The sequence below is a fragment of the Schistocerca gregaria genome, unplaced genomic scaffold (genome assembly GCF_023897955.1).
Source record: "Schistocerca gregaria isolate iqSchGreg1 unplaced genomic scaffold, iqSchGreg1.2 ptg000350l, whole genome shotgun sequence".
Classification (NCBI taxonomy): domain Eukaryota; kingdom Metazoa; phylum Arthropoda; class Insecta; order Orthoptera; family Acrididae; genus Schistocerca; species Schistocerca gregaria.
In genome coordinates this window covers 2,638,390-2,647,500 of record NW_026061810.1, presented here as the reverse complement: position 1 = coordinate 2,647,500, position 9,111 = coordinate 2,638,390, and the positions used below count along the sequence as shown (strand labels likewise).

Genomic DNA, 9,111 nt, shown 5'->3' with positions numbered 1-9,111 from the left:
CGACCCACCGTGTGGATGCCTTCCTTCTGAACGAAACCTTTCTTCAGCCCCACCACACCGTCCACACCTCGCCCTACCTCCTTCACCGGTCTGACAATCCACTCCAGATAGCGCGTGGCGGAGTTGCCATTGGCCACCACCGCCAGATCCCTGTCCGGCTCCAACCCCTCCTTCCTGACCCCACAGAACACTTGATCCTTAGTCTCTTCTTCCCCGGCCTTACCCTTACCTGTGCCACCATCTATGTCCGCCCCGCTGCACCTATTCCTTTCGACTTCCTTTCCCACATCGACCGTACCTTCTCCTCCTACGTGATCGCCGCCGACCTTAACATCCATAGTCGTTCTGCCGCCCAGTTACGGCGGTGGCATCGGTTCCTTGCCACCCTCCAAGGCGACGTCCTTCCAATTCCCCAACACACCCGCCCTGAATCCAATACCACTCCCGATGTCGTCCTAGCCTCCCCCACCCTGCTTGGCCGCATAGCGGTGGACGTCCTTGATCCCATTGGCAGTGACCATCTCCCTGTCCTCCTCACTGTATCAGACGGTCGTCGCCCCCGTCCCGACCCGCGCCATGACCCTCCCCCGAAATATGTCCATGACTACTCCCGTGCCAACTGGAATGCCTACCGGGACTCCCTTGCTCTCCAGGTCGATAGCCACCCCCTCACCTACCACCAACCTGATGACGTTACCCGTGCTGCCTCCTTTCTCCAGCAGACCTTGTCTGAGGCCGTGGAGGCCCACGTCCCTACCATTGCCATCCATCCGCACCGCCCCACCTTACCCCCACAGGCCGTCCTTCTCCTGCGTGAATCCCGCCGGCTCTACCGTGCCTTCCTTCACACACGTGACCAGGACACACTACGACGCCACCGGCAACTACAGCGACACATCAGGAACTTACTCACGGCAAAGAAACGCCGGGACTGGCGACAGACATGCACCCGTCTTAATGCCACCTTACCTATCAACTCGTCCAAGTACTGGTCAGCCTTCCGCCGCCTTACCGGATCTAAACCCTCTCCCTACTACCCTCTCCTTCATGATGACCACCCCTTCCCTGATGCCCTTAGTAAGGCCAACCATTTCGCCTCCTACCTCTCCGATATCCTTACCATCCCTGACGATCCCCAGTTCGATTATTCCCTCTTTCCTGATGTCCGTGATCGAACTGATACCTCTGTCCCCCCGCTTGCTCCTGGCTTCCAGTACTTGGACAACATCACACACACAGAACTAAATACCCCAATCACCACTCAAGATATCATTGCTACACTTCGCCCTAAACGCAACACTGCTCCCGGTCACGATCGTGTTACTTACCGTCACCTCCGTGAAGCTCCTGCCTCCTTCCTCTCCACATTGGCCAGGCTCTACAATGTGGTCCTGTCCACCGGCTACTACCCCGACCTGTGGAAAACCTCCCGGATCCTGATGTTCCTCAAGCCCGACAAACCGCCTTCCGCTGTCTCCTCCTACCGTCCCATCAGCCTTACCTCGGTCTTCAGCAAGGTCCTGGAATCCATTCTTACCCGCCGCCTACACAAGCACCTTCACCAACACCGCCTCCTCCCCCCTACCCAATGTGGCTTTCGGCCGTCCTTCTCAGCCGATGACCTCCTCCTTCACCTCACTCACCTCCTCTCCGAACAACTCAATTCCCGTCGTTCCGCCATCTTCCTTTCCCTCGACCTCGAACGCGCATATGACCGTGTGTGGCATTCCGGTCTCCTTTTCAAGCTCCAAACCTTTGCTCTTCCTCTCAACTATGTCCGTCTGGTCGCTTCCTTCCTTTCCCACCGTCCTTCCTATGTCACCATCCACAACACTGATTCCTACACCTTCTACCCCTCCGCCGGTGTGCCCCAAGGTTCCGTCCTTTCCCCTCTTCTCTACCTCCTTTACACGGCAGACATGCCTCCACCTGCACCTCCCCTACACCTTCTCCAGTACGCCGATGACACTGCCTTCCTTGCCCTCGCTCCCACCCTGCAACGCTCCCAGCACCTTCTCCAATCCTATCTTGACCGGTTCACCACTTGGTGTAACCAGTGGTTGCTCAAGGTCAATCCTTCCAAGACCCAGGCGATCATTGTAGGCAAAACCACTCGTTCCTTCCGTCTCCTTGATTTCTATCTTACTATTTATGGCCGTCCCATCACCCTCACACCTACTCTCAAGTACCTTGGTGTCACCCTCGACCGTCGCCTCTCCTGGAACCCACATCTCCGGACGATCCAAGCCAAGGCACGCTCCCGCCTCCGCCTCCTTAAGCTCCTTTCTGGCCGTACATGGGGTCTGGACCCTTCCACCATCCTCTACACCTACAAGTCCCTCATCCGTCCTATCCTTTGCTATGCTCATCCCGCCTGGATCTCTGCCCCTCCTACCTTCTACAAGTCCATTCAGATCCTAGAACGCCATGCGCTCCGCCTCGCCTATCGCATCCGTCTCCCTTCCCCCACGCGGATCCTCTATGACCTGATTCCCTTCCCGCACCTCCTCCTTTTCCTCGAACGGTTACGGATCCTCTACACCTCCCGCAAGCTTGATCCTCCACACCCTCTTGTCTCTCCCATCCTTTCCCACGCCAACCCGCTGCCGCGCCTGCATTCCTATATCCCACCTGCTCTCCATCTTTACACCCTCCACACCCTCTCCCTCGGTGGCTTCCGTCAACTCCCCCTCCCTGATGATGCCCTCCTCCCCTCCATCTACCCCTCCTACCAACTTTGAGCCTTACCTTCCCTCTCCTCTCCTTTTCCTGTGGGCACCCTCTCTCCCTTCTCTCCCTCCCTCCCCTCCCCTTTCTCCTTGGGCTTCCACTCCCCCTACCCTCCCCCTTCTCCTCCATCCCTCTCCTCCACTGGCATCTTCCCCTCCCCCTCTCTCTCCTCTTCCCCACACCTTTTCCCCTTGGCAGGCCACGACTCTGCTGTCTTCCATCAGTTACTTTCATCGTCCTACGCCGAAGACCATCGCATGTGTTTGTGCCTCGACTCTCCTGCAGTGTGTTTGTGTTTCGTCGTTTGTGCTCCACTGGTTCACGTGTGGCCATCTGCCATCTGCGTTTGTGCACCGTGTTTCTCCGCTTTTATCCATTGTGCTACGCACGTGACCGACTCCGTTTTAACTCTGTTTTGTCTACTGTTTGTACCCCGCCGTCTTGATTGTTTTTATATCTCACTCATCTCTGTTCTGTGTATACTCTGAGGCCGAAGAGCGGCATACTTGGTCCGCTGCCGGCCTACATGTTTGTCACAGGTATTAAAATCACAATAAAGGAAAAAAAAAAAAAAAAAAAAAAAAAAAAAAAAGGTACAGCATACGGTGGGACGAGGCAGTCTGAATTACATTTTATAGATGTATTTCTCACATATCTCAGAGCCTCTCGCGGTCGTCGTCGTCGTCGTCGACGGCGCCGCCGCCGCCGCTTCTGCAGAAGTAGCAAATGGCCAGCGTAGCAAATCCGGCGAGGGACGCCCTGCCTTCGATTCCGAATGCACAAAGTGTGTGGTCTTGTTTCTCAGTCTATATTTGGTCGGTCTCGTAAGAGGTTGAATGTACCGAGCGGGTGGGAAAGAGCAAGCGGCAGCGGCTGTGTAGAACGAAAACACAAATCCTCACGGGTGTGAGCGTTTCGAGATGAGTCGTATACATGTTATAGTTGGTCGTCAGTGACCGTGTGGCCTAATGGATAAGGCGTCGGACTTCGGATCTGAAGATTACAGGTTCGAATGCTGTCACGCTCGTGTTTTTCCAGTTCTGAAAAAGAAACATACCGTTTTAATGTAGCAATTGAGCACTACGAAACCGTCTGAATGTTGCTGTTGACCATTTTTTTGCTTGGAGATGCTCTTGAGCTTGAAACACACACAACAATACCGGTGTTAACTAGCGAAATGGTCGGCAGAGTGCCGACACCGCGAGTTTTGACTGGCACTTACACATCTGAAACAATGTCGGAAAGTAACTCGTTCGGCTTTTGAGTCACATAAAGTATGTGTGTTAATTTTGACGCAACTAGCTCTGCATGTTGTCATGCAATTTCCTTACCTCTCAGAAATGATTATGACATAAAAGTGAAGTACGTGACGAGTGTGACGTTAGGAAAACATTAGGCAGCATGGAGAGATTCTGTATGGGACCACCCAACCCAAACGAGTACTGTGTGACGTGCTACCCGGCAGGTGTTCGCCGAGGTAGCCGGCTAGCGCAGTCGTTAGAGCGTCAGACTCTTAATCCCAGGGTCGTGGGTTCGAGCCACACGCTGGGAGGAACGGAATTTTGTTCAGCTGCAGATGTAAATTACCGTTTTTCTGATTACCGGGATGTAATGGAAAAAGCAACTTTAAACTTTGCCTATGTCTCTGTCAGTCACAAGAAAACTGTATTTGAAGGTGAAGGTGATTTTGTAGACATGTGTGAAAGACATGTTCTGAAATGCAAGTGTTGTTGTTTGGAGAGAACATTGGTTACGTGTCAGATGTGTAGCTAAGCAGTAATGGGTCGTCATAGCTGCAAATATTAGCCGGTAATATGAAGTGTTGTCAGCTGAAGTCGGATGATGCAGACGACCGTAAGGACGAAGTACCCAAGAGTACCGCTAGGCCGCGCCTCTTTAGCTCAGCGGTAGAGCAGTGTTCTAATAAACCAGGAGTCGTAAGTTCCATCCTAACAGGAGAAAGATGAATTTTGGAAATCAGTTGCGCGTCGTGGCCGTATAGCAAACAGTATCTGTGATGACGAACAATTAGCGACAGGCGTTTTTTTAAGAATTACTCTCAGATGTGATTAAGGCGAATGGCGCAGATAAAGCATTTACCAAAGCGGTACAGCATACGGTGGGACGAGGCAGTCTGAATTACATTTTACAGATGTATTTCTCACATATCTCAGAGCCTCTCGCGGTCGTCGTCGGCGCGGCCGCCGCCGCTTCTGCAGAAGTAGCAAATGGCCAGCGTAGCAAATCCGGCGAGGGACGCCCTGCCTTCGATTCCGAATGCACAAAGTGTGTGGTCTTGTTTCTCAGTCTATATTTGGTCGGTCTCGTAAGAGGTTGAATGTACCGAGTGGGTGGGAAAGAGCAAGCGGCAGCGGCTGTGTAGAACGAAAACACAAATCCTCAGAGGTGTGAGCGTTTCGAGATGAGTCGTATACATGTTATAGTTGGTCGTCAGTGACCGTGTGGCCTAATGGATAAGCCGTCGGACTTCGGATCTGAAGATTACACGTTCGAATGCTGTCATGGTCGTGTTTTTCCAGTTCTGAAAAAGAAACATACCGTTTTAATGTAGCAATTGAGCACTACGAAACCGTCTGAATGTTGCTGTTGACCATTTTTTTGCTTGGAGATGCTGTTGAGCTTGAAACACACACAACAAGACCGGTGTTAACTAGCGAAATGGTCGGCAGAGTGCCGACACCGCGAGTTTTGACTGGCACTTACACATCTGAAACAACGTCGGAAAGTAACTCGTTCGGCTTTTGAGTCACATAAAGTATGTGTGTTAATTTTGACGCAACTAGCTCTGCATGTTGTCATGCAATTTTCTTACCTCTCAGAAATGGTTATGACATAAAAGTGAAGTACGTGACGAGTGTGACGTTAGGAAAACATTAGGCAGCATGGAGAGATTCTGTATGGGACCACCCAACCCAAACGAGTACTGTGTGACGTGCTACCCGGCAGGTATTCGCCGAGGTAGCCGGCTAGCGCAGTCGTTAGAGCGTCAGACTCTTAATCCCAGGGTCGTGGGTTCGAGCCACACGCTGGGAGGAACGGAAATTTGATCCGCTGCAGATGTAAATTACCGTTTTTCTGATTACCGAGATGTAATGGAAAAAGCAACTTTAAACTTTGCCTATGTCTCTGTCAGTCACAAGAAAACTGTATTTGAAGGTGAAGGTGATTTTGTAGACATGTGTGAAAGACATGTTCTGAAATGCAAGTGTTGTTGTTTGGAGAGAACATTGGTTACGTGTCAGATGTGTAGCTAAGCAGCAATGGGTCGTCATAGCTGCAAATATTAGCCGGTAATATGAAGTGTTGTCAGCTGAAGTCGGATGATGCAGACGACCGTAAGGACGAAGTACCCAAGAGTACCGCTAGGCCGCGCCTCTTTAGCTCAGCGGTAGAGCAGTGTTCTAATAAACCAGGAGTCGTAAGTTCCATCCTAACAGGAGAAAGATGAATTTTGGAAATCAGTTGCGCGTCGTGGCCGTATAGCAAACAGTATCTGTGATGACGAACAATTAGCGACAGGCGTTTTTTTAAGAATTACTCTCAGATGTGATTAAGGCGAATGGCGCAGATAAAGCATTTACCAAAGCAGTACAGCATACGGTGGGACGAGGCAGTCTGAATTACATTTTACAGATGTATTTCTCACATATCTCAGAGCCTCTCGCGTTCGTCGTCGTCGTCGTCGTCGTCGGCGGCGCGGCCGCCGCCGCTTCTGCAGAAGTAGCAAATGGCCAGCGTAGCAAATCCGGCGAGGGACGCCCTGCCTTCGATTCCGAATGCACAAAGTGTGTGGTCTTGTTTCTCAGTCTATATTTGGACGGTCTCGTAAGAGGTTGAATGTACCGAGTGGGTGGGAAAGAGCAAGCGGCAGCGGCTGTGTAGAACGAAAACACAAATCCTCAGAGGTGTGAGCGTTTCGAGATGAGTCGTATACATGTTATAGTTGGTCGTCAGTGACCGTGTGGCCTAATGGATAAGGCGTCGGACTTCGGATCTGAAGATTACAGGTTCGAATGCTGTCACGCTCATGTTTTTCCAGTTCTGAAAAAGAAACATACCGTTTTAATGTAGCAATTGAGCACTACGAAACCGTCTGAATGTTGCTGTTGACCATTTTTTGCTTGGAGATGCTCTTGAGCTTGAAACACACACAACAAGACCGGTGTTAACTAGTGAAATGGTCGGCAGAGTGCCGACACGGCGAGTTTTGACTGGCACTTACACATCTGAAACAACGTCGGAAAGTAACTCGTTCGGCTTTTGAGTCACATAAAGTATGTGTGTTAATTTTGACGCAACTAGCTCTGCATGTTGTCATGCAATTTCCTTACCTCTCAGAAATGATTATGACATAAAAGTGAAGTACGTGACGAGTGTGACGTTAGGAAAACATTAGGCAGCATGGAGAGATTCTGTATGGGACCACCCAACCCAAACGAGTACTGTGTGGCGTGCTACCCGGCAGGTATTCGCCGAGGTAGCCGGCTAGCGCAGTCGGTAGAGCGTCAGACTCTTAATCCCAGGGTCGTGGGTTCGAGCCACACGCTGGGAGGAACGGAATTTTGTTCCGCTGCAGATGTAAATTACCGTTTTTCTGATTACCGAGATGTAATGGAAAAAGCAACATTAAACTTTGCCTATGTCTCTGTCAGTCACAAGAAAACTGTATTTGAAGGTGAAAGTGATTTTGTAGACATGTGTGAAAGACATGTTCTGAAATGCAAGTGTTGTTGTTTGGAGAGAACATTGGTTACGTGTCAGATGTGTAGCTAAGCAGTAATGGGTCGTCATAGCTGCAAATATTAGCCGGTAATATGAAGTGTTGTCAGCTGAAGTCGGATGATGCAGACGGCCGTAAGGACGAAGTACCCAAGAGTACCGCTAGGCCGCGCCTCTTTAGCTCAGCGGTAGAGCAGTGTTCTAATAAACCAGGAGTCGTAAGTTCCATCCTAACAGGAGAAAGATGAATTTTGGAAATCAGTTGTGCGTCGTGGCCGTATAGCAAACAGTATCTGTGATGACGAACAATTAGCGACAGGCGTTTTTTTAAGAATTACTCTCAGATGTGATTAAGGCTAATGGCGCAGATAAAGCATTTACCAAAGCGGTACAGCATACGGTGGGACGAGGCAGTCTGAATTACATTTTATAGATGTATTTCTCACATATCTCAGAGCCTCTCGCGGTCGTCGTCGTCGTCGTCGTCGGCGGCGGCGGCGGCGGCGCCGCCGGCGCCGCTTCTGCAGAAGTAGCAAATGGCCAGCGTAGCAAATCCGGCGAGGGACGCCCTGCCTTCGATTCCGAATGCACAAAGTGTGCGGTCTTGTTTCTCAGTCTATATTTGGTCGGTCTCGTAAGAGGTTGAATGTACCGAGTGGGTGGGAAAGAGCAAGCGGCAGCGGCTGTGTAGAACGAAAACACAAATCCTCAAGGGTGTGAGCGTTTCGAGATGAGTCGTATACATGTTATAGTTGGTCGTCAGTGACCGTGTGGCCTAATGGATAAGGCGTCGGACTTCGGATCTGAAGATTACAGGTTCGAATGCTGTCATGGTCGTGTTTTTCCAGTTCTGAAAAAGAAACATACCGTTTTAATGTAGCAATTGAGCACTACGAAACCGTCTGAATGTTGCTGTTGACCATTTTTTTGCTTGGAGATGCTCTTGAGCTTGAAACACACACAACAAGACCGGTGTTAACTAGCGAAATGGTCGGCAGAGTGCCGACACAGCTATTTTTGACTGGCACTTACACATCTGAAACAACGTCGGAAAGTAACTCGTTCGGCTTTTGAGTCACATAAAGTATGTGTGTTAATTTTGACGCAACTAGCTCTGCATGTTGTCATGCAATTTCCTTACCTCTCAGAAATGATTATGACATAAAAGTGAAGTACGTGACGAGTGTGACGTTAGGAAAACATTAGGCAGCATGGAGAGATTCTGTATGGGACCACCCAACCCAAACGAGTACTGTGTGACGTGCTACCCGGCAGGTATTCGCCGAAGTAGCCGGCTAGCGCAGTCGTTAGAGCGTCAGACTCTTAATCCCAGGGTCGTGGGTTCGAGCCACACGCTGGGAGGAACGGAATTTTGTTCCGCTGCAGATGTAAATTACCGTTTTTCTGATTACCGAGATGTAATGGAAAAAGCAACTTTAAACTTTGCCTATGTCTCTGTCAGTCACAAGAAAACTGTATTTGAAGGTGAAGGTGATTTTGTAGACATGTGTGAAAGACATGTTCTGAAATGCAAGTGTTGTTGTTTGGAAAGAACATTGGTTACGTGTCAGATGTGTAGCTAAGCAGTAATGGGTCGTCATAGCTGCAAATATTAGCCGGTAATATGAAGTGTTGTCAGCT

At 50.2% G+C, this 9,111-nt stretch overlaps 1 non-coding gene across 1 annotated transcript; it reads left to right on the top strand.

Moving 5' to 3' along the window:
- The first annotated feature begins 8,234 nt into the window (after positions 1 to 8,234).
- On the top strand, positions 8,235 to 8,307 carry Trnar-ucg (transfer RNA arginine (anticodon UCG)). Its single transcript has one exon. It is a non-coding gene; the product is annotated as a tRNA-Arg (tRNA).
- The last annotated feature ends 804 nt before the right edge of the window (positions 8,308 to 9,111 follow it).